At 39.1% G+C, this 22,107-nt stretch overlaps 1 long non-coding RNA gene across 1 annotated transcript in view; it reads left to right on the forward strand.

Moving 5' to 3' along the window:
- The window catches only part of LOC130290532 (uncharacterized), a 37,428-nt gene extending 15,828 nt beyond the window's left edge, over window positions 1-21,600 (forward strand). Inside the window, exons 3-6 of the long non-coding RNA XR_008847626.1 lie at window positions 9,196-9,254; window positions 11,438-11,495; window positions 12,271-12,346; window positions 19,480-21,600. This is a non-coding gene — a long non-coding RNA (uncharacterized LOC130290532). The remainder of the gene's footprint in view (window positions 1-9,195; window positions 9,255-11,437; window positions 11,496-12,270; window positions 12,347-19,479) is intronic.
- The last annotated feature ends 507 nt before the right edge of the window (window positions 21,601-22,107 follow it).

Consider the following 22,107-nt stretch of genomic DNA (forward strand, 5'->3'; position numbering starts at 1 on the left):
TGTGAGAGCAGAGGCGTGGTCTGATGAAGCACCTGTAATAGGCATGAAATAGTTGTTTCCTTTCCCTGGTGTGCTGCGTCCACACTTGTCCGCTTTTATCCCTGCACCATGCAATTAAGAATTTGGATTTTTGCACAATCTACGGTGGTGAGTGCCTCCTGAATCTACTAATCAAGATATATATCTATATATATATGCAAAGCAACTCATCACACCACCCTCTCAGGTAGCATGCCTTAAGATTAGCTCTGGCTCCAGTTGTGAAGTCTCAGAAACTGATTGGGATTTATGCCAAGCCAGAATTCACCCCAGAAGGGAAGAAGACCCATCTGCAGACAGCTGTTTCTGAGTGCTTGCCCCTCGTCAGTATAGAGCAGGGTGTTCTGGCTTGGCTGTGGTGAGAGGCCTGTAATTAGCTAAAAGGGGTAAGTATTCTCCTTGGGGAGGAGCACTGCTTCCGGTGTAGAACAGAGATTCAAAAAGGCCATTAGCACTCCGTGGAGTGCTAATAGCCTTTTTGAATCTCTGCTCTACACTGGAAGCGGTGCTCCTCCTAAGGAGAATACTTACCCTATATATAGAGTACAGACCGAAAGTTTGGACACACCTTCTCATTCAGAGTTTTCTTTATTTTCATGACTATGAAAATTGTAGATTCACACTGAAGGCATCAAAACTATGAATTAACACATGTGGAATTATAGACATAACAAAAAAGTGTGAAAATATGTCATATTCTAGGTTCTAGCCACCTTTTGCTTTGATTACTGCTTTGTACACTCTTGGCATCTGAAATGGTCTTCCAACAGTCTTGAAGGAGTTCCCAGAGATGCTTAGCACTTGTTGGCCCTTTTTTGCCTTCACTCTGCGGTCCAGCTCACCCCAAACAATCTTGATTTGGTTCAGGTCCGGTGATTGTGGAAGCCAGGTCATCTGGCGCAGCACCCCATCACTCTCCTTCTTGGCCAATTAGCCCTTACACAGCCTGGAGGTGTGTTTGGGGTCATTGTCCTGTTGAAAAATAAATGATGGTCCAACTAAACGCAAACCGGATGGAATAGCATGCCGCTGCAAGATGCTGTGGTAGCCATGCTGGTTCAGTATGCCTTCAATTTTGAATAAATCCCCAACAGTGTCACCAGCAAAGCACCCCCACACCATCACACCTCCTCCTCATACCAGCACACCTGTGAAATGAAAACCATTTCAGGTGACTACCTCTTGAATGTCAACAAGAGAATGCCAAGAGTGTGCAAAGCAGTAATCAAAGCAAAAGGTGGCTACTTTGAAGAAATGAAGAAAAGTGGTCCAGCAGTCCCTTAAAACGTAGATCCTTTATTTCACTTTTCTTTAAAAGTACAGAGCACACACCATCCACCTTCACCTGGTCAGCAAACAACTCCTATGGACGCGTTTCGAACGCATGCGCGTTCTTGGTGATCAAGAACGCGCATGCGTTCGAAACGCGTCCATAGGAGTTGTTTGCTGACCAGGTGAAGGTGGATGGTGTGTGCTCTGTACTTTTAAAGAAAAGGGAAATAAAGGATCTACGTTTTAAGGGACTGCTGGACCACTTTTCTTCATTTACTCACAAGTTTCAAGCCTGGCCGGGCTCAGGTCCTTGCAGACCGTGGAGGAGGTGAGCTGAGAGAACTTTATTTCTTACTACTTTGAAGAACCTAGAATATGACATATTTTCAGTTGTTTCTTTGTTTTTTGTTATGTATATAATTCCACATGTGTTAATTCATAGTTTTAATGCCTTCAATGTGAATCTATAATTTTCATAGTCATGAAAATAAAGAAAACTCTGAATGAGAAGGTGTGTCCAAACTTTTGGTCTGTACTGTATAATATATATATATATATATATATATATATATATATATATATGTTTTTACTTCTAAATATGTATTTACTCTAATATTTGCTTCACCAGCCCCCTTTTATTTTCATTGTATTGATAACACAGTTATCATTATTTCCATGTAATTGTATTAAATTAATTATTAGTTATATTCTTTCTTTCCATACATTTAATATATTTGACTTTTCCCCTTCTGGCTCTGGTTTATTACCGACACCAGACACACTTATATTGCCCTCAGACACGGTCCCCATCCGCTTATCTAAGGGAAAACGCTTCTGCTGATGATCAGCTGACTGCTTCCCGCACTTGTAATTGCCTCATACACATTGCTGCGTTCCGTTTGTCAGTCAGTCAGCGAGTCCCTTTAGTCGGTGACGCACTGACTATTCGGCTCCAGCTTGTTATTACATGATTTCCTGTCTTCACCAACTGGCCAAACTGCAGTATACACCTCAGTATATACTATAGTATCCTTCATTTCTTGTATATTTATATATATGTATATATATATATATATATATATATATTCGCTGTTTATGATTATCGTTCCCTCTCTCTCCTAGGTCCCCTTGTATTGTACTGTACAATTAACTACATCATTAATTTAATTATTTATTAATTTTACCAATGTTTATATCCAGCACTGCTTGAAAAAAACTGGGGGAGCCTAGTTGAAACTTCGCTTGCTGTGAAAACACTTTTTAATATGGAATAAACCACAAAGATTTTTTCACTTTATTTTGTGTGCTGCGGATTCCTCCTTTTTTTGATTATATATATATATATATATATATATATATATATATATATAGAGAGAGAGAGAGAGAGAGAGAGAAATAACGGAAGAGCAGCACAACCGAGGCAAAAAGGTCTTTGCGGCAATAACCGGGTGCTTGAAAAAGGCTGTACAGGCAGCCGAAACGTTGCTCTTGTTTTTGTATGGAATAAAAGCCACCTGATTTTTTCACATTTTTTGGAGTGCTGCGACTATCTGCTTTATCCTATATATATATATATATATATATATATATATATATATATATATATCATAATGACTGAAAATTTTCACAGTAATACTTATCTTTGTCATTAGCATCAAAGAAAGAGGGAGTGGCTTACTAGTTGGAGCATTATATAACAGTTGGACTATACCACTATGGACTACGGATCATTCTATGTCATTTATTTAAAAAACTTTTTTCTTTGTTAATATATGTTAACCCTTTGTTTGCTGCTAAAATTTCAGTAGAGAAAGAATTAACAAAATGTGAGTCTCCATCCTGTAATAAAATTCTGTATACACGCCTTACAATTCTTAAAGAGTCAGTTCTTAAGTAGCCTACTAATTGACCAAATGACAAAAAGCTTTAGTATTAGCTACACTAGGGTTTTATTTTTCTAGGTCCATAAAAACATTTACACCCTTGAGTGATTTTTTTTTCTTTTTACAGACTGACTATATTACTATACAATTGTTATACATAAGTAGTATCTACTACACACATGACATGTTTCCCCCATTGTAAAGTACTGATAAGGTCTACTACTATGCTGGGACATAGAGCTACTCTTGACAATCATAAGAAAAAAAACACTTGTTAGTGACAGATGTAACAATAACAATATGTGCAAAACTAAGCAATTGATCTGTGGGACTTTAGTGCAACGATCACACTTCTAATATGTATCTGTGTTGCTTAAATTTTAAAGCAAACATGTCATGTTGAAAGCATGTTATACAACAGCCCCCAGCTTAGAAGATGGATAGTCATCCAATGGGTGGTCTACGGCAAAGATTGACAGTCTTCCCTGTATGAGCATGCATACACAGATAGGTGTCAGATAGACAGACCACCTACTAACTCACAAGCCCAGAGGGAACAGAAACTTCCATCTATAAATTACACATTATACTGGATCTGTACCCACAAAACTATATGTCACTCTGACTCTATCTCTCCCTGCTGCATAGAATTCTTGCCGCAGGTAGAGGACTATGTCCAATGTGCAAAGTTTGCCTTACCATCTATTAGAACAATGCGATTGTTTCCATGAAAGGAGATGATAGGAGAATAAAATCGGATTTTGTTTTTTTTCCCACTATGGAAAAGAATGGAGATAAAAATAAAATCAAATCTAAAAATTCTAACAATAATTCCTTTATTTTTTATAGCGCCAACATATTCCACAGCTCTGTACAGAGATTGTCATCACTCACATTAGCCCCTGTCCCCTGAGGGGCTCACAATCCAAACTCTAAATTAACTTATCATTATGTTTTAACATGAAATGTATCTAATTTGGAAAATCTCTTTGAGGCCATGTTCACACACTGTAAAGCTGCCACAAAGTGGACATTTTATGGTTATGAAATAAGTTTTACATTGTGTTTTATAAAAACTGCTGATTTTTGTACGACTACAAAAAAGTCTCAATGGTAAATTATGGGATTTAATTATTAGATTACATTCTTTTAAACCATGGTCACTTAAGTCTCAGGTCATGTGACTAGATCAGCCAGTGCGAAGACAGAAATTAGAAATTGTAATGCATATAGTAATGCCAATATTCTCTCAAACTGAGAAATCAAGTCAAAATTGATGGTCCAATAAATGGTGCGGAATTTTTGGTTATAAACATAAAAATGTGAATTAACATAATGACAAGTTTCTAATGAATGTTAATACCATCCCCACTGCTGGCTATTGATCTGCATTATAAATGATCCAGTCACACAACAAATCCACAATAAGGCATGAGTGAGATGATGATAACCAGATCTCACATTGCTAGCAGAGAACTTTTCAAGCTCTCCAAATGACCTCTGACCCCACCCTTCATGTGCCCCAGGCAGATTGTACAAGTGCAAGAATGAACAAAGTTGCATCTATTACAATCCCACTACAGGTGTGTGGTATTAAAGTCAGAAACCATGATTTAAATAGACATGAAAGGCTGAAAATAACTTATTGTTTAAATCAATTGTTAAGTGTTGTAGGAACTTTCTAATACATTTGTCCAAAGCAGACAACCAAAGAATATTAAAAGGGTACTCCGGTGGAAAACATTGTTTTTTTTTTTAATCAACTGGTGCCAGAAAGTTAAAAAGATTTGTAAATTATTTCTATTAAAAATCTTAATACTTCCAGTACTTATCAGGAAGTTATTTTATTTTTGAAATTCTTTTCTGTCTGACCACAGTGCTCTCTGCTGACACCCCTGTCCATTTCAGGGATTGTCCAGAGCAGGAGCAAATCCCTATAGCAAACTTCTCCTGCGCTGGACAGTTCATGACATGGACAGAGGTTTCGGCAGAGAGCACTGTGGTCAGACAGGAAAGAAATTCAAAAAGAAAATAACTTCCTTTGTAGTATAGCAGCTGATAAGTACTGGAAGGATTAAGATTTTTTAATATAAGTAATTTACAAATCTGTTTAACTTTCTGGCACCAGTTGATTTAAAAATTTTTTTCCACCGGAGTACCCCTTTAAGCCATTTAACTTCTGGCCATTTCATTGATCTGCCTTGAGCTTAGACCTACAAATATTATAAAGTAGTGACATGGGGTTAGGTGAATGGTCAGCTATTATTCTAATCACATAACATGGTAGCCTTGGACTTAAGAGCAGTAGAAGAAAAGCTCATTTATAGACACTTGCCCTAAGCAAATAAAATATATGCATGTGCTGCCTGGGCGACTTGTTCTTAATATGTCACAGAAATCTTTGGGTGATGTGGAGCATATTTCTACAGACCTTCACAGAAAATTGAATTTAGTATTTCTTCATTTCATTAGGCAAATATGGTCTCCATCAAAGTGGGACAGAGAACTGCTTGGAGCAACTAGGCTGCCCAATTAGCATAGAAGTAGTGACCCGCTTGGCACCACACCTCATTGGAATGTATGCTGTCTTATGCAATCACGTTGAGATGATTTTTTTCCTTGGTATTTTATTTATAAAATAGCAGATTATATTGTTTTTACTCCAAGCCTCTGTTCACTCTCTCTTCGTTGACAGTGTGTTTAGACAGCTATTGAGCTAAAATAATCTTGGTTTTTATAGGGGGAAAACATATAGATGCACATTTACTATTGAAAATGCACTGGAATTTTGGGCCAGTTTACATCAAATACTGGTGCATGTGCTGTGCTCCAGATTATTATTTACGTGTTTAAGTTTGGCATGCCCTCAGCAAAAAAGAGCATCGCTTAGGCCTCGTTCAGAGTGCCGCCGAACTCTGGTTTTCGGAGTATAGTGGGCAATACAGCTAGAAGGACAGGAGTTTAGCAGAGAAAAAATATTGCATGCATTATTTTTTTCTCCGCTAAATTCCTGTAAAATTACCGGATCACTGACGGACACCATGCAAGTAAATGGGGTCAGTCAGGACCTGATAGTAGCTGTTTACATCTGATCCGTTTTAGGGTCCGATTGGCTAAAAAAAAAAAAAATTAAAAATGGGTCTTGATTTCGCATTCCGACTTTTAATGGGTCGGATGCGAAAGACAATGTGAACCTAGCCTTAGGCTATGTACATATCTGTGTCGAAGGCTCTGTTGCTAATTCAGTTCAGGAAGACACGGAACCAAATGGTCTGCTTCATGATGTCCACCAATGGATCCTAAGGGATCCTAGGTGAGATGGGGCTTGTACATGCAAAAAAAACATAGCAGATTTGTCATGTTTCTCTTCTCTGATAAATAAAAATAAGTATAGAGACAAATCCTCCTCAAAGGGGTTGATGACACTCCACAATTGTTCCTGTTGCCTACATAGAGGTAAGAGATACAGATCCCTTGCATATTTTAGCCACCATATCGCAGGTAGAACAATCTGTTTATCATGTGACTAAATGCCACTGCTACTTCATCGCCCTGCGTCTATCCGTATCATATATTGTGTATGACAATTTTGACTTTAACTGTCAGAATCTCTTCACTCCCAGACACAGATGGGACATACCATGTTTTTTATTATCTCTGATTCCTATGGAAGCTGAAAGAAAGACCTCCATAAGAAATTGGAGGCAAGCAGATACAGTAGAGGCCCCATGCATTCTATGGCATATGCAAGAGACATAAATGTACGACAGTCATAAAATGGCATAAATGGCATAAACCACATGTCCAACATCGGTGCTAACATATGCTTAAGTGAGGATGACCATAAAAAAATAGTAGAAATTATGCCAAGAGCAATAGTAACGCCCCTCACGCCTGCATTCCAATTCTCCATTTTACAATAAATATTTTGAAATAATAATAAAATCTGCAGTTTCCACTTTGGCCACTAGGTCTTAAACTATTATGAGACTTGTTCTGTACAGATTATTCCCCAGCAGTGCTATTTTTCTTATCACAAATAGGATTACAGTGATAGGTGACACTATTAGATTTAAAAAAAAAAAAAACGTAACTGTAACCGTGAATTGTACAAGTGCCCGTTAGAACCCGTTTTCATCTTGGCTTGCATGACCTTCTAGCTGTAAAATATACACAATCTGCACTGTTTATCTGATTTACAAATTAACTTCAAGGTCCTTTAGCACAAAGCGATCACCAATAAATGTTTTTCTTGATCACTTTGTTTATTCACTTTTACTGCAAGTAGCAGATAGATGAACCTATGATCCATGCATAGCAAAATAAGATTTTCGGGTGCGAATGAACAATTATTGATGCGCAGTGCTTTATTGTTCAGTATTTCTTACCTGGCTCATTTATATCAGCAATATTATTATTATTATAGACAACAGTGCAAAAATGATAACACTTTGTGTAAACTGTTTTTTAAAGGGGTACGCCGGTAGAAAACTTTTTTTTTTAATCAACTGGTTCCAGAAAGTTAAACAGATTTGCAAATTACTTCTATTAAAAAATCTTCAGCCTTCCAGTACTTATTAGCTGCTGAATACTACAGAGGAAATGCTTTTATTTTTGGAACACAGAGCTCTCTGCTGAATCACGAGCACAGTGCTCTCTGCTGACATCTCTGTCCATTTTAAGAACTGTCAAGAGTAGGAGAAAATCCCCATAGAAAACATATGTTGCTCTGGACAGTTCCTAGAATGGACAGAGGTGTCAGCAGAGAGCACTGTGCTCGTGATGTCAGCAGAGAGCACTGTGTTCCAAAAAGAAAAGAATTTCCTTTGTAGTATTGAGCAGCTAATAAGTACTGGAAGGATTACGATTTTTTTATAGAAATAATTTACAAATCTGTTTAACTTTCTGGCACCAGTTAATTAAGAAAAAAATTAAAATTCCACTGGAGTACCCCTTTAAAGCGGGTAATGTGTAAGCATTGTGGTGCAAAATATCATTATCAGTAAGTCATGATTTAGGTTGATTTAGTGAATACTGAATAACCTATTTGGGGCTAAGATTCTGGCATTGTGATAATTTGATAATAACTAATAATAGTCATAATAACTAATAATAGTCATTTGTCATTTATACATAGACTGTAACTAGTGGAACTTTTTATCATGTGCTTCAGAAGTTTAGTGAAGTGAAGCTCTAACTTGGACTACAGTGGTTCCCTATAATATGCGTCTTACTAGGTAGGTATTAAAGGGGTACACCACTGGCCAGCCTTTGGAACTAAACGTTCCGAACACTGTTTTCTCGACCACACCCCTCATGATGTCCTGACCACGCCCCCTCAATGCAAGTCAATAGGAGGGTGTGTGACAGCGTTCGTAACATTTAGTTCCAAATGCTGACTAGTGGAATACCCGTTTAAGAAGGGAAATCCCTCATATCTGCTATTCAGTAGAATGTTTTTGGTAGAATATAAGTGTGTACTATGGCAGGCAGTATTATGTGATTGGAGGGGGCAGAGAGATTGTTGCAACAGGCTGTGACCAACATAACAACCTCTCTGTTGCCTCCATTTACAGAACAAATACTATGGGGATGGACATTATGTTCTGCTGGTGGCACCGGCAGAGATGCTTTACCATAGCACCAAGATGGAGCGACATGAAGAGTTTAGATATTTTGAAGAAGTGGGTATGCTGTATCACTGTAACAACCAGTCAGATGGGTTCATTCATTGTCATGTGAAAAAGGGAGGGTGGAATCTTTTGGGCAACACTTTATGTTGTACATGAGGCCATGTGTGTATAAGCTCCATCTATATACATCTATTGGGGTAACACAAACAGATCTACAACTCTGGAAGCATGTCCACCATGTCACAATATGCCTCCGAACCTTACATCTTGTATAAAGTAAAAGTTGCATTACACACATATTCTCAATTCATAATTGTTGTTTTTTTAACTGAATAATATTTTGTGCTTATTTTTTATTTTTTTTTCAGATGAAGAACTGAAGAGATATTGGAACTTAGTTATTGGAAGTGGCATTTAGGATTTATTTGTAAGTTATAAAACCCACTTTTTTTTATTGCTAGGTCCAAACTAGTTCACCACAGTAACAGAGGATCATCTGGTAGGTCCAGGCATTGAGACATTAATAAGCCCCAAAGGTTCAGGAGAAAACATAATTTGGGGCTGACTGTAGAAATAATCACTGGTCACTAGTATCTATTTCTTATGGGTTTATTCACAGACCTTGTTGGCGATATGTTATATGTGTTTAATAATACCAGCAAAGATTATGATGCAAATAAAAGTTATTTCAAACATATGGAATCTTGGTGGGTCCAGAGAACTACAACCTGACATTATTTGCATGGCATTTATCTTTGGGAGTAGATAACACTCAGCATACAAATAGCAATATTATCTATGACATATAGATTAATAAAAGATCGTCCTATAGAAATATCAGTTTCCTCAGTTGTATGTTTGCAAGTTAGTCACTGGCTAATAGCAAAACTTATAAAAAGTGCGTAAAGGAAGCCAAAGCCATTTCAAAGCTTCTCATTGTGTCGGTGACCTTAGTAGACTAGTCATGTGAGAATATTAGTAAGATGGTAAAAGTATTAGTATGATAATTGCTTTTGCCATTACATGCACGCTTAGTCTACCTTTTATATAATCTACTAAGTAGCTGCTTGGTCTCTTTCATCTTGCAATATAAAAACTATATATAATGCGGAAACGAATAATATAAATGTGTCGCAGTTTTAATGTAGTTCACCTCATATATTAGGGAATTTAGAATTCGTAGGCTAAAAGGGAGTCAGTTTCATTGAGAGCCTATCAATGTCCATTCCAATAAAACTCCTCCGTATAATAGATGTCTTGTGAGAAGGAACCGGGGACTTGGGACAACTGGTCTCGTAAAAGTGGCTACCAACTGGAAGACTGCTTTGTAAAAACTATTATATATGTGTTGTTTTTAAATTTCCCTCCCAAAATCTAATCAAACATTGTAAGTCTTTAAAAAATATTATGGGAACGTCAGTCCTAAGGGGAATGTCAGTCCTAGGGGGTTGCCTTGTCAGCAATTCCCTCATACCTATTACATGAATTGTTCCCTTTGGACTGTAAACAGGAAGGCTGGCCATAGGGGGGTTGAATTACTTACCACCGAGGATCTAAACACTATTCACAGAGGCATTAAGAAATCCATGTTTTTTTCTAAAGAGGCACCAGAAGGGGAATTCTCTTGTCCCATAGAGTATGTGCACATTAACTTATATTAAGTACTGCACTATGCCACTGATGTTTTTGCTAATATAGATTTTGCTAAAAATATCAAGTCCAGTTTTTCTCAACCAGCTCTTGCAAAATAGGTTGTGATTTTTCACTTTTAACAGAGAGGTTAAAGGGGTATTCCAGGAAAAAACTTTTTTCTTTACATCAACTGGCTCCAGAAAGTTAAACAAATTTGTACATTACTTCTATTAAAAAATCTTAATCCTTTCAATAATTATCAGCTGCTGAAATTAAGTTGTCGTTTTCTGTCTGGCAACAGTGCTCTCTGCTGACATCTCTGCTTGTCTCGGGAACTGCACAGAGTAGAACAGCTTTACTATGGGAATTTGCTTATAAACTGGGCGGTTCCCGAGACACGTGTCATCAGAGAACACGTAGACAGAAAAGAACAACTCAACTTCAGAAGCTCATAAGTACTGAAAGGATGAAGATTTTTTAATAGAAGTAATTTCCAAATCTGTTTAACTTTCCGGAGCCAGTTGATATATAAAAACAAGTTTTCTCCTGGATAACCCCTTTAAAGGGGATGTCCAAGATCAGAAAAATGCATCTTTTTCTAGCAAAAACAGCACCATATCTGGCCACAGGTTCTGTCTGGTATAGCACCTCGGCTCCATTTAGGTCAGTGGGGCTGAGTTAAAGTACTACACACAACCTGTGGGCCGGAATGGTGCTGTTTTTGCAAAAAAACAAAAAAAAAAACTGAGTTTTTCTATTCCCGGACAACTCCTTTAAATAAATGCAAAAACACCAAAGTTTCTTAGCATAGTACACAAGGCCCATACACGAGTCATGTCTGTACATAATGAAATAAATTAATAAACAGATAAATAAATTAATATTTTTACATTGTTCATGTAATAAACAATAAATATATATTTTTTCTGTGAAAATGTATGATTATTACAGTGCATGTCATTGTATCCTTTTCTGCAGGAATTTACCTCCAGCCGAGGAACATTAGAGTTTGGAAATGGCTGAATCCTACCACAAGGTGATTGTTAAATGAATAAAACATGGCAACCAAGCAAGCATGTGGATTGTGCAGCATATAGTAATAGTTTAAAGGGGTATTCCAGGAAAATAATTTTTTTATATATCAACTGGCTCCAGAAAGTTAAACAGATTTGTAAATTACTTCTATTAAAAAATCTTAATCCTTTCAGTACTTATGAGCTTCTGAAGTTAAGGTTGTTCTTTTCTGTCTAAATCCTCTTTGATGACACCTGTCTCGGGAAACGCCCAGTTTAGAAGCAAATCCCCATAGCAAACCTCTTCTAAACTGGGCATTTCCCGAGACAGGTGTCATCAGAGAGCACTTAGACAGAAAAGAACAACCTTAACTTCAGAAGCTCATAAGTACTGAAAGGATTAGGATTTTTTAATAGAAGTCATTTACAAATCTGTTTAACTTTCTGGAGCCAGTTGATATAAATAAAAAATTTTTTTTTTCCTGGAATACCCTTTTAAATGTTGGTTTCTATGAAGAATAAAAGTAGTCATAAAGGGTAAATTATGAAAGAAACAAAGGCGTCCTGCACTCACCATCAAGATTCTGAAAATGCGGCTCCCATCTCGGGCTGCTTAATCCGGCACGGTAGACAGAGGTAGCGTGGGGCGCTCAGAGCGCCCCACGCTACCTCTGTCTACCGTGCCGGATTAAGCAGCCCGAGATGGGAGCCGCATTTTCAGAATCTTGATGGTGAGTGCAGGACGCCTTTGTTTCTTTCATGATTTACTTGCATTTACTGGAGTTTCCATTGTCCTAGCACCGCCGTCAGCTGATTGAGTCTGGTTATTGGCCCGAGTGTTGCACTATCCATCTTGAGGAGCTGTGTTTTCCAGGTATCGGTGCCACTATTCTTTTCTCTTTTGGTTCTGAATTTGTAGTCATAAAGGGTACAATATTTTGTTATCATGTCATGATTTGAGTAGGGTTGACTTTTACTATTTTTTGATAATGACCATAGCTTCTAATCATACACATAGGAAGTGTACAACCACCTCTACACGAGGAGATTCATCGATATTTTGGTGAAGTTGAAATTGTGGTCAAAACGGTATGAAGAAAAGCCATTATAGTTTACCCTACTTTTGTATGGCAACACTGTCAAAGCATTGCATATACACATTGCCATCTTATAATCAAAATTTTTAACAATTTTATTCCTAGGTAAATTTATTATGGGGACTTTTACGATCTTAAGCAGTCGCCACGAGTCTTTGCATGATAAGATGACTGTAACTGATGCATTTTCACTGGGGGTAAAGCTGTGTGGGCAATAGTTCTACTATATTGGTAACATATGTGTGATGACCAGATTCTCACTTTACTCACAGAGAGGAAATGTCATGCTAGAGAGCATTCAGCTTTGCCACAAATGCATGTCTGGTATTGGAAAGCGATCTCGCTGACAGCAGGGATCATCTGATTCACTCAGTATTTCTCTGGCTTTAGACTAGGCATAGTAGAAATAGCAAATCTGCTGCATTTCTGAATATTATTTTGTCATATCCCTATGATCATATTATTATGTTTTATCCATGCATAGACTATATTAGCCAATGCATTGTATAGCATAGTACCAACTGGCTACAAAGGGTGCAATATATCATACAAATTCTACGTCAAGAATGCTGGTAATGCTCTCAGGAGCTGAGAGACGTTGCAATGTTCCACAGCCTTTTCAGCTAATAAAACTTATTAAGGATAAGGGATAAGTGTCTGATTGTGGGGGTCTGACCGCTGGGATCCCCCATGATCCTCAGAATGGGGCCCATCTCTTATCTCCAGTCCCCACTTTCTGAGATATACTAGTCTTGGCAGTGATAGGAGGCTCAGCCAATCACCAGATAGATTGGGGATAAATGTTATTAGCTGGGCAACCCCTTTAACAGGTTTGTCCTAGACTTTATAGTGAATTGTCTACCTTTAGGCTAGGCCATCAATAACAGATCAGTGGGGGCAGGGCCGGTTTTAGACTGTGTGTAGCCCTGGGCAAAATTAAATATGGAGCCCCCGAATTACATGACCAAAGAATTTCCTGGTTTCCTCTGTTTTGTGATACAGAATACGCAACACTAGGTTACTGATCACTCACCATGTGAATACGGCTTGAGATCCCAATGAGGGGAACACAAACGTATCAGGGTCCAAATCTAAACATTTTCTGTGTTTAAGAGAACGTTAACACGTTCGTAACTAGCAGTAGGTTTCCACTGCGAGTTACGCTACCATGCACTTGTTTGGGCACATGTACAGTCCGTAATAGGGACGGGTTTGCAGATTCGTTAAAATGAACGGTAGCGTAACCCGCACAGGTTTTTGTGCAGTGGGAAACCGGCTGCTAGTTACGAGTGTCTGAATGTACACTGAAGGAGAACTTCTGTAAAAAAAAGATGTATCCACTGTGCCCGGGCTGCCAGAATAAAAATAATAAACTTTAACTAACCTTTCACCGCTCCCCTGGTGCAGCCAATAACGCAGCCCCACCCTCCGGTCCTGGTCTTCTTCTGTCTTTTGGTGCCAATATAATGTATAATGTTAATGATCCCGTACAATGAACGGTGTATACGTAAAAAGAAACAAACAACCTCAAATTGCTGCTTTTTGGTCACATCATTTATTTCAGAAAGCCACATATACACAAAAGTGAAACCAATAAAAACTACAGATAACAGGGGTCAGAATAGGACAATTTTACATACTGATTTTGTTACAAAGTATGATTTATTTTTTTAAACCAATACAATGATAGTAAAGCATGTAACCATGGGTATCATTTTAATCATATTGACCTACAGAATAAAGAAAATATGGACTTTTTAATGTAAAGTGTACTGCTTAAAAACTTCCCCAGAAAATACATTTTTTTTGTGGTTTGCTGTACATTTTATGGTAAAATGAGTGATGTCATTACAAAGTACAATTGGTCACGCAAAAAAACAAGCCTCATATGGGTCTGTGGATGGAAATATAAGAGAGTTATGACTCTCAGAAGATGAGGAGGAAAAAACGAGTGTCCTGAGTGGTTAAAATATTAAATCACACCCCATTTCTAAGGTGTAACTATACACTGCTCCCTATGGCACCCCCCATCCTTTCCCCTGTTACCTTCTACTCTCCTATTTTTGATAAACCCATAGACAGCATACACAGACCTACTATGTATCTTCCAAGACCTGGGATGACTCCTATTGGCTTAGAGTCCTGATGACGTCATCAAAGGTCCTAGAAGATCCAAATTAAGTGTGTGTGCTGTCTATGGGCTCTGTGCAGCCCGGACAGCTTTCGGGCTATATTCTCACTACTGTATTCATGGACGGAGAAGGAATAAAAACCAGCCCTGGAAACAATTGCAAACCAGCCCTACAGCCACTGGAATCGGGGCACAGACGTATTCTTCTTTTTTTGTGTGGATAAATATATATATATGCACACTGTCTAAATCCTGTATACTGAGACTAATATTACCACCACTAATACTAGTATACATAGCAAGAGGATTGCAACCAGGGACCGGAGGGGTATATCGGATAGAACGCTGGGGGGTATGCAAAGGTTTATTTTTTTTCATAAATAACATAGAATGGGCATGCTTCTAGAAAAACAAAACCCTCCATCTGGATAATCCTTTTAAGCCCGTATGCTCCATATACATCACACCAAGACTATATAACACCACCGTGCCATGACTAAATAACACCACCATTCAGTGATTCAGGTAAAAACAACTATAGAAATACCAATATTGCCACCATACTGAGACTTGATACACATACAATATATCTATATCAGAGAGCACACGTTGGCCTGTAGAGTCACCACAATCAGTGCTGGATAAATTAATACATTTCTGATCAGACAAATATAGAGGAAGAATAATCTTCTCTGTTGGGGTCTATTCACATGTACAGTATCCTGCGCATATTTGATGCACAGGATTTCAAAATGCAGATTTGAAGCTTTGTTCAATTAGTTTTCATCTGCAGCATAAAATCTGCAGCTTCAAATTATGTGGATCAAATATGCGCAGGATACTGTTAGTGTTAATACCCCCTCAGGAGTTATTTTCTTTTCCCATCTTCCCACTCCACCCCAAACCTCTGAGTTTGCAAAAAGAAAACTAAATAATACATTTCCACACTGCATTATAGCCAGGGAACCTCTATACCAGAGAGCACCCATAAAGTCAGCCAGGGAACCTCTATACCAGAGAGCACCCATACAGGTCAGCCAGGGAGCCTCTATACCAGAGAGCACCCATAAAGTCAGCCAGGGAACCTCTATACCAGGGAGCACCCATAAAAGTCAGCCAGGGAACCTCTATACCAGAGAGCACCCATAAAGTCAGCCAGGGAACCTCTATACCAGGGAGCACCCATAAAAGTCAGCCAGGGAACCTCTATACCAGAGAGCACCCATACAGGTCAGCCAGGGAACCTCTATACCAGAGAGCACCCATAAAGTCAACCAGGGAACCTCTATACCAGAGAGCACCCATATAGGTCAGCCAGGGAACCTCTATACCAGAGAGCACCCATAAAGTCAGCCAGGGAACCTTTATACCAGAGAGTACCCATAAAGTCAGCCAGGGAACCTTTATACCAGAGAGCACCCATAAAGTCAGCCAGGGAACCTCTATACCAGAGAGCACCCATATAGGTCAGCCAGGGAACCTCTATACCAGAGAGCACCCATAAAGTCAGCCAGGGAACCTTTATACCAGAGAGTACCCATAAAGTCAGCCAGGGAACCTTTATACCAGAGAGCACCCATAAAGTCAGCCAGGGAACCTCTATACCAGAGAGCAACCATAAAGTCAGCCAGAGAACCTCTATACCAGAGAGCACCCATACAGGTCAGCCAGGGAACCTCTATACCAGAGAGCACCCATAAAGTCAGCCAGGGAACCTCTATACCAGGGAGCACCCATAAAGTCAGCCAGGGAACCTCTATACCAGAGAGCACCCATAAAGTCAGCCAGAGAACCTCTACACCAGGGAGCACCCATAAAGTCAGCTAGGGAACCTCTATACCAGGGAGCACCCATAAAGTCAGCCAGGGAACCTCTATACCAGAGAGCACCCATAAAGTCAGCCAGAGAACCTCTACACCAGAGAGCACCCATAAAGTCAGCCAGAGAACCTCTACACCAGGGAGCACCCATAAAGTCAGCTAGGGAACCTCTATACCAGGGAGCACCCATAAAGTCAGCCAGGGAACCTCTATACCAGAGAGCACCCATAAAGTCAGCCAGGGAACCTCTATACCAGAGAGCACCCATAAAGTCAGCCAGCTGGCACTAACTAGTGCACTTAATTCTCAAAGAAGCCAAGTGGGTAATGCTGAGTCTTTTAATCCCACAGAAGTTAAAATGTATCTCTAGAGTTCTTTTTCACATATGACTATGATGCAGCACTGTGCATCATAATCATTTGTCTAAATAGGATTTCTTTTAAAGTCAGCGCCTAAAAAGCCAAGCAGTAAGATTTCTCCTGGATGCCTTCAGCTGTATATTGCTGTGCCGTGTAAGAAGAGGTTACCACTGCGTCTCTATAGGACCCATCTCCAGTGATGGAAACCAGCACAATGAAATTCTGGGTCCTATGGAAAAGCAGTGGTAACTTCTTCTTACACGGCACAGCAATATACAGCTGAAGGAGAAGATTAAAGGGGTACTCCGGTGGAAAACTTTTTTTTTTAAATCAACTGGTACCAGAAAGTTAAACAGATTTGTAAATGACTTCTATTAAAAAATCTAGCTGATCTAGCTGATTTAAAGGAATGAGGCATTTGTGTGATTGCTCTAGCCCTTTCATCTTCTACCAATTGCAGTTCCATACATTTGGTAGCTGCTGTACCTGGTATTATAGCACAGCATGTTAAAGTAATTAGGATGAACTGCAAAACTAGGTACATCCACTACCGAATTTAAGGAGCCGAGACCAATCAGCTGATCAGCGTGGGGTGCAATGTATATGAACCACTGATCCAATACTAATGGCATATCCCAAGGGTAGGCTATCAATATAAAAGTCCAAAAATACCCCTTTAACAACAATAGAAAGGAATTTATATGAAATATGTAAGGTTATTCATATGGGGAGGAAAAATCTGGGCTGGGATTATGTATTAAATGGGAGAACACTTGGGACGACTGACGTATAAAAGAACTTAGGAGTCTTAGTTTATAGTAAATTTAGCTGTAGTGACCAGTGTCGGGCAGCTGCTGCCAAGGCTAATAAAATCATGGGGTGCATCAGTAGGGGCATAGATGCCCACGACAAGGAAATAATTCTACCACTGTACTATCACTAGTCAGACCACACATGGAATACTGTGTACAGTACTGGGCACCAGTGTACAAGAAAGGTATAGTGGAGCTGGAGAGGGGAATGGGAGGACTACAGTACCCAGAAAGATTATCAGAATTAGGGTTATTTAGTTTAGAAAAAAGAAGGCTTAGGGGCGACCTAATAACTATGTATAAATATACCAGGGGACAGTACAGAGATCTCTCCCATGATCTACTTATACCCAGGACTGTATCTATAACAAGGGAGCATCCTCTACGTTTAGAGGAAAGAAGGTTTCTACACCAGCACAGACAGGGGTTCTTTACTGTAAGAGCAGTGAGACTGTGAAATTCTCTGCCTGAGGAGGTGGTCATGGTGAACTCTGTAAAAGAGTTCAAAAGGGGTCTGGATGCATTTTTGGAGTGAAATAACATTACAGGTTATGGATTCTAATTTATATGGACAGAACGTTGATCCAGGGATTTATTCTGATGCCATATTTGGAGTCAGAAGGAATTTTTACCTCTAGTATGAGGGTTTTTTCCTTCCTCTGGATCAACTCAGTAGGGACTCATTAAGGTTATAGGTTGCACTTCATGGACTCTGGTCTTTTTTCAACCTTATGAACCATGTTACTATGATTTAAAGTAAAAAAATAAATAAAAAAATTAAAAGATTTATTGATTTTCCCATATAAACAACTATACAATGGTATATGAAGTATGGCATATATTTAAAGAAACAGAGAGATTGCTTCAATTCTTATTTGAATTTTGATACCAAAGTCTAAATCATTCGGTAGTCTTTGTCCACAGACCCCGTGAACTTAGTTTTAATTATGCAAAACCCTTATTCCAAGTTAAACATTTCCAAGAACCTCATAATTCACAAGCTTAGCCACTTCCAGTGCTGCATACACGCCGCTATGTAAATGAAATACAAGGCACAGGCTAATAAGTCCGGTGTAGGAGGCAATGATCAAAACCTGCTCTTAGATAAAACACAGTCTACCTATTAAGAGCAATGTATAAAGGAGAACTTCTTCAGCACAGTAGAAAATGTACCTATAAATTTACTATTGAAGCGACTGAACGGGATCATTAATCTGATGTCCATTTCGGAGGTCATTCAGTTTTTAGTTCACATGTAGCAAAGTCTTTACTGATGGCACAAATGACTAGCTACACACCAGCGAGGCTCTTTTTATGCTCTGAATCAGAATCACGCTTATGAAGTGTTCTAAAGTTTTCTTCCGCTGGAGTTTTACATTTTTGCCCTCTTAAAGAAGATCTTCGCTTCATCCTAAACCTTTTAGAAAAATCTGACTAATAATGCAGGCTGAGATGGTGGATGGCTGACTTAACTGCTGATAAGTTGCCTCCTCCTTTCTCGGCTATCAACACAGAATCAAACCAGCTTTGAAATAGACAGGTTGCCATGTGGATGCTTTATAATCCAGCCTTTATATGGCAAAAAGTCTCTTGCGACCAATGCATCATAACTTACTTTATTTCCAGGCTGAATCAGTGCTGGGGGAAAAAAAAGGACAAGTAGCCTAATGACCACATTATTATTACAATTCTCCTTTATTATCACATATCAATTCCTTTATCCCTAAATAGTTACAAAATTGTAACATTACTGCATGTAAGAACCAACCTTTGTTCTCCATCTCATAGGCTGGGGTCCTACCTGTTTTTCTTTCTTCCAAAAATGCTTACAAAATGTTACAAACGCTGCATTGCGCTTTTTTGGTAAAGAACAGGCCATGGCTGGATGTTAGCTGCACGTCAATAAGGAATCATGAAATGCCATGATTAGTTAAAGGTATTGTCTTTTTTCACTCGTTTTTATTTATTTATTGGCTCAGTGTGGTATTTGGGCTCAGTGTGGTATTTTCAGAATTGTAACATACTGAGACTGGCATTTTTTTTCTATGAAATCCTGCCATTTCTCTCCCATAGATGTAATGCAAAAACGCCATTAAAAACGGAGTTTGTCTAGGCGTTTTTTTAAGGTGTTTTTAACATTTATCTATTTGTTTATATTTTGTTAATGTGTTAAAAAAAAAAGAAGTTGACACTGGAACAGGGAAAGCTGCCAAAGGAGAAAAAAAACGCAATTTTCACACAAAGGCAAAAATTCAAGAAAACGCAGTGGCAGTTTTTCTCGCAATTTTTCCAGACAAAAAAAAAAAAAAAAGCACGCTGGCAATTTCTCATTCCATGCATTAATTTGGAATCCCTTTACTGCTACAGTAACATCCAGTCTTCTGGGAATACAGCTAAAGCAGCGTTTCTCAACCAGAGTCCCTCCAGCTTTTGTAAAACTACAACTCCCAGCATGCCTGGACAGTCTGTGGCTTGTCGTTTTGAAGAAGCTGTAGGCACTCTGTTTGGGGAATACTATACAAAAGCATTAGACTACCTGTATACCCTAGACTTTAATTGGCACAACTTGGCCATTCAAAACCCATAGGATCATTCATATGAAAGGATTGAGATACAAACTGGACAGGCTATACCTGAAAATCACTTTTGACTGTCTTTAAAGAAAATGACAGCACTGCAGATCAAACTGTTGATAGACATAAATCCGCTTTCGGCCATTGTAAACAATCATTCATACATGATTTACAGGTGATGGACAACCAACATGGTCATTCTTCTCACTATTATCTTAGGGGTATGTCCAGACTTAGTGAGCTTGGGCTCTGATATTTGGTGATATGATTTATCATAATCTGTCTAGAGGAAGAGTGGTGCAGTTGGCCATAGCAACCAATCAGATTGCTTCTTTAATTTTTCCCAGGCCTCTTTAAAAATGAAAAAACTATCTGATTGGTTGCTATGGGCAACTGCACCACAATGAATCTCCCCCATTGTCTTGTTTGCAGTCCTTCCTCCAATTTAACCCAATGGCACATGCTGTGGTTGAGGTCAGGCCTCTATGCACAATATATTCCATAAGTAGCTCATCCAGATATATCATTGCAGTGTGTGTCTTTAGCTGATACTTGCCATTGGGTATGGTGACAACACACTTATGTGTGCCTATTCAGCCTTAAAACCCAATCCTTAAAGGAGAACTACTGCATAAATCAGTCTATCCCCTATCCACAAGATAAGGGATAAGTAGCTGATTGTGGGTTTTCCGAATGCTGGAACCACCCACATTCTCCGAGAATGGACCCCAGGTCCCTCATTGAGGAGCGTTTGTTGTCTACTGGTAGATGTCTGCAGCATTCATTCCTCATTAAGAGCCGGGTTCTGTTTTGGAGATGGTGCAGGGTCCCAGCCGTCAGGCCATGCACTACTTGTAGGGGATAAGTTAATTTTAACTGGAGTTCTCCTTTAGGACTCTCAAGGAATAAATGTTTACTGATGCTCAGAATTGCCTGTGGCTGACTTTGATTGACCTAACATGCTGCTTGTGGCTGAAATGACTCACAAACAACATGACATATCTGTATTCTTCAGAAAAAGACCTGCAGATGGAATCTTTACCTGGAATATCTCCAGGAGGAGATTCTGTACTGTGATTGTACCCTTATCGACACAGACAGGAGTACAATGAAAGGTTACACCTGTGTATAGATAACAGAGGTACACACAATAGGTGTTGCTCAGATCAGTCTCCCCCTCCTTGTAGAATGACCTCTGCTAAGGTCACAGAGCCTGCGTAGACACCTTTGGTCAGCTTCAGTCTATTGTTGTCAATGTGGCTTGCTGTAAAGCATATCTCCAAAAACTTAAATTGACACCATCAGATTCAAAAACTTCTTACATGTTGTACATCTTGGCAAAACATTAACCTTTCTAATATACTTCATAAGAGAAAAAAATTTGGCTTAAAAAAATCATGGCTTTGTCCAAGCTGAAGCACAGGCATGGACAAAGTCCAGTAAGTGAGGGTGAGCTAGCACTCCTCAGTGCTCTTTCCTGTCTGTTAGGACTTCTCTATCTGATAGCACTCCTCTGTGCTCGCTCCTGTCTGATAACACTCCTCTGTGCTCTCTCCTGTCTGATAGTACTCCTCTGTGCTCTTTCCTGTCTGATAGTACTCCTCTGTGCTCTCTTCTGTCTGATAACACTCCTCTGTGCTCTCTCCTGTCTGATAGTACTCCTCTGTGCTCTCTCCTGTCTGATAGCACTCCTCTGTGCTCTCTCCTGTCTGATAGGACTCCTCTGTGCTCTCTCCTGTCTGATAGGACTCCCCTTTGCTCTCTCCTGTGTGATAGTACTCCTCTGTGTTCTTTCCTGTCTGATAGTACTCCTCTGTGCTCTCTCCAGTCTGATAGTACTCCT

This window comes from Hyla sarda, chromosome 1, assembly GCF_029499605.1.
Source record: "Hyla sarda isolate aHylSar1 chromosome 1, aHylSar1.hap1, whole genome shotgun sequence".
Taxonomy (NCBI): domain Eukaryota; kingdom Metazoa; phylum Chordata; class Amphibia; order Anura; family Hylidae; genus Hyla; species Hyla sarda.